Source organism: Crocodylus siamensis, chromosome 4 (assembly GCF_052110815.1).
Source record: "Crocodylus siamensis isolate JL-2025a chromosome 4, ASM5211081v1, whole genome shotgun sequence".
In the NCBI taxonomy this organism is placed as follows: Eukaryota; Metazoa; Chordata; order Crocodylia; family Crocodylidae; genus Crocodylus; species Crocodylus siamensis.
The window spans coordinates 183,691,199-183,697,198 of NC_143398.1; the positions used below are offsets into that span (position 1 = coordinate 183,691,199).

A 6,000-nucleotide genomic window follows, 5' to 3' on the forward strand; every position below is an offset into this window, starting at 1 on the left:
GTACACCATCTTCTTGGCAGCACATGCTTCCATTACAACCCCAATCTAAAACCAAGTCAGTTATGTAATGACAAGTGCACATGGCAAGCTTCCAAATGGCAACATCTCTGAGCTTCTCCATGCTAGGGCTAGCTTTCATGTAGGTGTCCCAGCATTGCTGTTGTAGGGCCAGATGTGCACAGATTTCTATAAATGTCATTTCTGGTATCCTTGGAGCTCTGCCACATCTGACAGTCACCCCGGATATGCAGCACTATCCTGTCCCAGAAGGTTCATTTAAATCAAATGAAGCCACTCCAAAAAAGAAGTTAGGACAAGCATCTGCTCGATATCACCCTTTTCTACAGCTGCACGTGCCCTTACTGACCTGGTTCTGAAGTCTCTGCACATATTCAGATATGCTTGAGGTAGCCTGTTTATATCCATCACCCTAAAGACTGTATTGCTTGCCAATGTTTCCTTCATGCTACATGAGCTTTGAAAATGGCAATGCTGCATGCCAAATGAATTATAGGGTGGAAAATTTTTAGACAGAACCAGAATTCTATTGATTTCCACCACGTATCCCACAAGGCACAATGTGAAAAAACCTCATTTTTATATATATATATATATATATATATATATACATACACACACACATACACATACACACACACAGTACAGTGGCAGCATGATGCACCATGAGATGCCTAGCCAGAATGCTGGGCACTTATTTTGAAACATTCCTGCACTGTGCGGCCCCAATGATAACAAGCTAAAGCACCTTTATTGTAGGATAACAATGCACAGAGTACTTGTACAATAGCTATGCAGATACCTGAATCCAAATACACAAAACCCACAACTGTTCCAAGTGTAGAACTGTCCTAAGTAAACTTATTTCAATTTGCCACAAGTATACAATTGGCAGCCATATTTTGTAGCATTATTGTATCAAAGAATTGAATATCAACAGTATAACACTTGGAATGCCACAACTTCATCTGCTATAACTTGGTAGAGCAAGCAGCAGTCCATTTGCACTGACAGAGGACCCAGTGATTGAGTACAAAAACCTGCTGTTGATTTCAGAAGTAAGTTTGGGAATAAAAGGAATACACAACTCCAGATGATATAGAGTAACAACAAGAAGCAAGACAATGTTAATCAGTATTTCTGGACTGTTTTAGTTAGCACTGTGTGGGTGGAACAGATGGCTGAAGAGGGCAAGTCTGACAGCTGTAAATTTACTTTGCAAATGAAAATACAGTTATCCTCCTAGTCCTGGCTGTGGATTAGGAGAAATCTGCTCTTGATCATTAGCCTGTATTCACTTTTCTGCTGAAAATGTGTAGTGCAAAGCTTTTTCAGAAAGTATTCTGCATAGCTCCCTATTTTTCCCTTACAGCAAGAGAGCCAGAAGTGTAAGTGGGAGAAACAAATCAGTAGGCATAATTGGTCTTTTTAGCAAAACACCGTGCGAGATTAAGATTTAAGATCTGTCCAGGATCAAATGTTAATTACTCAATATGAAAGCTGTCTTTCTAATGAAGGGAGCCACCTTACATCATCTGTTAGTGTAGGCAGTATTGTTAAAGAGATTGCTAGGTATCAGTCACAAAGTAAGTTATTATCCAGATGTAATCATACTTTTGCTGGATCATGAACTGGGAAAACCTCTAAGCATTTTCTTCTTAAAAAAAGGCAAACAATGGTGTAGCAGTTTTGGAATAAAGTCAAGACACTTAATTTGTTCTTAACTTTTTTTGCAAAACAATAATAGCAGAAAGTGTGTCAGTCCATCCTTTTCAATATAAAAAGGACTGACGTTTAAATAATGGGATTGGATTTGGAATGATGTTGATGGTGCCCTTTCTGTTCCTAGTTTTGACTTAAATAACTAAACATTTTCCTCAGAAACTATGGTAAACAAAATGTATCTATACAAGAGGCAAGGAGTTTTGTGGGTGATATCTTTCATTGGACCAACCAAATGGTTGGGAGAAGAATGCACTGTTTTTATAAGCTTGTATAAATCTATCCCAAAATGCAGTTGGTCTAATAAAAGATATCACCCAAAAACATTTTTGTTTCTTACATTTCCTGGACCATCATAGCTACAACACCATTCCAACCCTACCACAAAAATTATCTATAATACTTTGGACTTGTCCTTCTATAAATTCTTCAAGCAAAGGCTTGAAGCACTGTGCTATGGTTAAGAAAAAGCATAGTAAGTGGCCTTTTTGAAGAACCTTTTCAATACTGTCTCTATTGACTTACTTTCTGAAAAAGTCTATTACTTTACATTGTATCCAATGTTTAAATTACTGATGAATCTAATCTTTCAAGTGTTTAAAAGGTAAAAGTTCAAATGATAAATAATCTCCACCTGTTCTAAAAGCCACCTCCCTGCAGTTAAACTGTAGAGATTACATCCTCAGCCCACGTAAACTAGCATAGCTTTGCAGAAGTCCATTTACACTGGCTAAAGGTCTGGAAAAAAATTATTAGTATGTTAACCATGATACTAACTGGATTTTCCATGGGTAACGCTCAGAAAAATAGGTGATGAATCTTTTGCTATAGTACATTTTGAACAGTAGCAGACAATAACATAGATTATAAACTAGATTTGGCACAATATATTTATGGCCCATGTGACATGTTTATATTACACAGATTCTCAGCTTTCATCTAAAAATATATATAAGCTTCTAGTCTTTGTGGTTGTGAAGAAAACATACCAAACACAAAGGGCCAGCCAACCAAACACAGTTTTCTTCTAGAGTGTGCAGACAGCCTGAAACAATGGCTAAGATGTGAATTCCTACTGTCAGTAAAATTTCACTTGACGTTAGAGCCAAGTTCTTCATTATAATAATGCTATAGAATGATGCTTTAAAATTTAACTAGTGGTGTTAAGTCCTTGACTAAAATTTCAAATATACTATCTAAAACAATGACATTATAATATCAGCACTGCTGACCATTTTAGCAGCTGGGATCACCTGCTGAAGGATGATACCTGGAGTTATGAGGAGGGAGTGGGGAGACGGAGGGAATTTCAGCAGGGAAGGACCAGCAGAGGGAAGTACAAAAGGAGACACAAACACCAGACATACCCATAGGCCACAAGGAAGAGAGTATATTTTCCCACTGATTAATACAGATAATGAAGCTCTTCATAAGTTATAGAACTGACAACATTATAGTCAGATTCTTCCCTGACCTGTATGCAAATTTCCTACTGACACTGGCCATTCTGTTCCGGAGAAACGGGAATAACGGAGTCCTGTCTTGTCAGGAGTTTGGCATCCTTGTTTCAGACAACAGATTATTATTAAAAGTGCAATTTTGGTTGTTTTAAGAAAAGAAAAAAGATTTTTTTAAAAATTCTGCAGTAACATGTAACGCTTAGGGACCCCCTCCCCAAATTTGCAACCCCATTGTGTTAATTATCATATAAACACACTGTAAGAGCCAGTCCCTCAAATGACAATAGTGGATGTTAAGTGGATGAACCTGCCTACAATCCTGCAGATCAACACAAAGCACAAGTTGGACATTATTACTACTAGAATGTAAGTTAACTGGCTTTGGCATTTCCATCATTGAGAAAAGAGAACTTACTAAAAGAAGCAATGTAAAGCATATTTCATGCCACGGGGGATCTTGTATTTTCCTTTAAAGACAGGCCCAAAGCCACAAAAATCTGTTCTGGATGTGAAGTTCCCTAAAGGAAACAATCAAATCTAGACTTTTGCTTCAGTCCATTTTATTGCGTGGGACTAGGGTATAAGTTTGCTTCCAGATTCAGATCCAAACTTCTCTTGAAATTCAGAGTATTTGGATACATGTTGTTGGCCCAGTTTGTCTCTAGGTATATTAACTCCAAGTAAAATAACAGCCCTGAGCCTGTGCCTAAAAGTCTACTGATTCCAGAAGGAATTCTGCCTGTACAGGATTGCAGGAACAGGTTCTATAAAGAAGAATAAACACAAAGCATTTTCAACAGTATTCCTTTCCTTCACTATTCCTTTATCACTTATCTTCTTAGATAGTAAACATTTCTGGGTATATACCATGTTTTCATGCACCTATGTACAGTGGCTAGCACAGCAGCTTAGACCTGTTCCTGGCTAATGTCTCTGGGCATTTAAACAACTAGAAGATACTGCTGTGCCTTACGGTACCTAGGCTATAAAGCACTGAGGTACTTATTTCCCCATTTTAAAAAAATGAGATTTAAGAATGCCTGCTGGACCTCACGGGTGAAAAAAATGAAGCTTTACACAGGTCAGTAAAAATAATTTAAAATGTGTTATTTGTCATGAAAAAATGGTTAATTAGGGGGCATTTTGTGTGCCTATTCAGGTGTGTAGTTCAGTGGACTTTAACGGGATCACCCACCTCAAAGTTCAGTGGACCCAGTGCACAAAGGCATTCCCACACAGCTCACTGCAGAAGCGAGGCCTTTGTTAGCAGTATTCAGTAGTGAAGTGTTCGTGTCCCCTGAGTGGTGCTCATTTTAATCTGACTGAGCTTGATGCTCCCACATTCTTGTCTCTGTTCAGAAGCTCTGGGTTACCTTCTCATAATCATCCTAAGCATTTCATGGGTGCTTCACCATTATTCAATTAGAGCCCAACAAATGAGGAGAAAGGCACCTAATAACATATGACCGGTAACTGAAAAGAAATGAAAACAAAAACTTCCCAAGGAAGATTATTAGTTGTTGTGGCACAGAACAAAAACCTTTTACACATTTTCAGCTTGCAACCAACCAAACAGAGCAGGGGAGTAAGACTTGGATGAAGATGCTGGGATTTTCCGTGAGACAATTTTGACCAACACAAGAAAATAAATGTGGTAATACAAGCAAGCGGCACCCATGGGGGGGTGGGTCTTCCACTGATCATTTACAGTTCAACAAAGGAAACACTGCATTAGGAGAAAGAAAACCAGCTGCAGCTGGACATCAAAGGATCTCAAAATTAAGTTCATGATTCAATGTTTCATGCACCACCAGAAGGGCAATGAAGGTAAGCCACCTTTTTCTCTTTCATCTCAGTGTAGGTGAGACAATGACCCACGGCGCTGGACGCCTGTGGAGTCACTACCACAGCCCCTTAGCCTTCACCTCCGCCTGGCAGCAGCAGCACGGGGTAAATATTTCGGAGCGTGGGCAGAAGGTAACGCAACCTTTCATGGAAAAGGTCGTGCTGGATCAGCATATTCCGCTGCAAAGCGATCTGTAGGGGAGACGGCTTGGGAAAGGACCCGGTTCTTTGCACACATAGATACAGACCCAGACACACCCACAGAAAGACACACGCACACCCCTGCCCTTTGCAGTGAATCACGTGTGAGGAGGGGTCCCTAGGGGCAGCCCCGCCGGGCGCGGGCCAAGTTCAGGGCTGCGCCCCGGCCCCGCCCGGCCCCCGGGAGCCCGCCGCCGCCGCCGCCGGGCTAACAAGAGGGGCCCGATCCGGCGGGCGCGGCCGGGGCTCAGCCGCACGCTCGGCAAGCGGCGAAGTTGCGGGGCAGAGGCCGGGGGTCCGCGGCCGAGCCCCGCCGGGGCCGTCGGCTCTGCCCGAGGGGCCGCCCCCCCCCCGGCGCTGGGGCAGGGCGGGTGCTTTACCTCCCGCCGCTGGTCTGGTCCCGCCGCAGCCGCGGGCTCGCAGGGAGAGCGGGGCTGCGCCGCCCGGCCGCCTTCCGCCGCGCCGGGAGCGAGAGCTGAGCGCAGCCTCGCCCAGCGGCTCAGCCCCCGACTGGGCTCCGGCAGTGACACAACTCCCGTCTCCTCGCTCGCGCGCGGACACTCCCCCTCACACACACCCGCGTTTCGTTTCCCTCCTCCCTCCCTCGCTCTCGCACACAAGCCCGACAGCAGGCCGATGAACACCCCCCTCCCCCGCCACCTCAGCCCGGCCTCCGCTTCCCGCAGCCCGGCCTCTCCTCCGGGAAAGTTGCACCCAGGGCCTGTTTGGAGAAGTGTCTGTGTTGGATGTCAGG

General features: G+C 43.4%; 1 protein-coding gene across 3 annotated transcripts in view; it reads right to left on the bottom strand.

Moving 5' to 3' along the window:
• The window catches only part of SPATS2L (spermatogenesis associated serine rich 2 like), a 152,585-nt gene extending 146,792 nt beyond the window's left edge, over positions 1–5,793 (bottom strand). For 2 of the 3 annotated variants that reach the window (XM_090045152.1, XM_090045150.1), the window contains exon 1: positions 5,627–5,793. The gene's annotated coding sequence lies outside the window, so the exon portion shown is untranslated. Of the gene's footprint in view, positions 1–4,395; positions 4,653–5,626 lie in introns of all 3 variants that reach the window. The other variant, XM_090045151.1, reaches the window with a different exon arrangement.
• Positions 5,794–6,000: the final 207 nt, after the last annotated feature.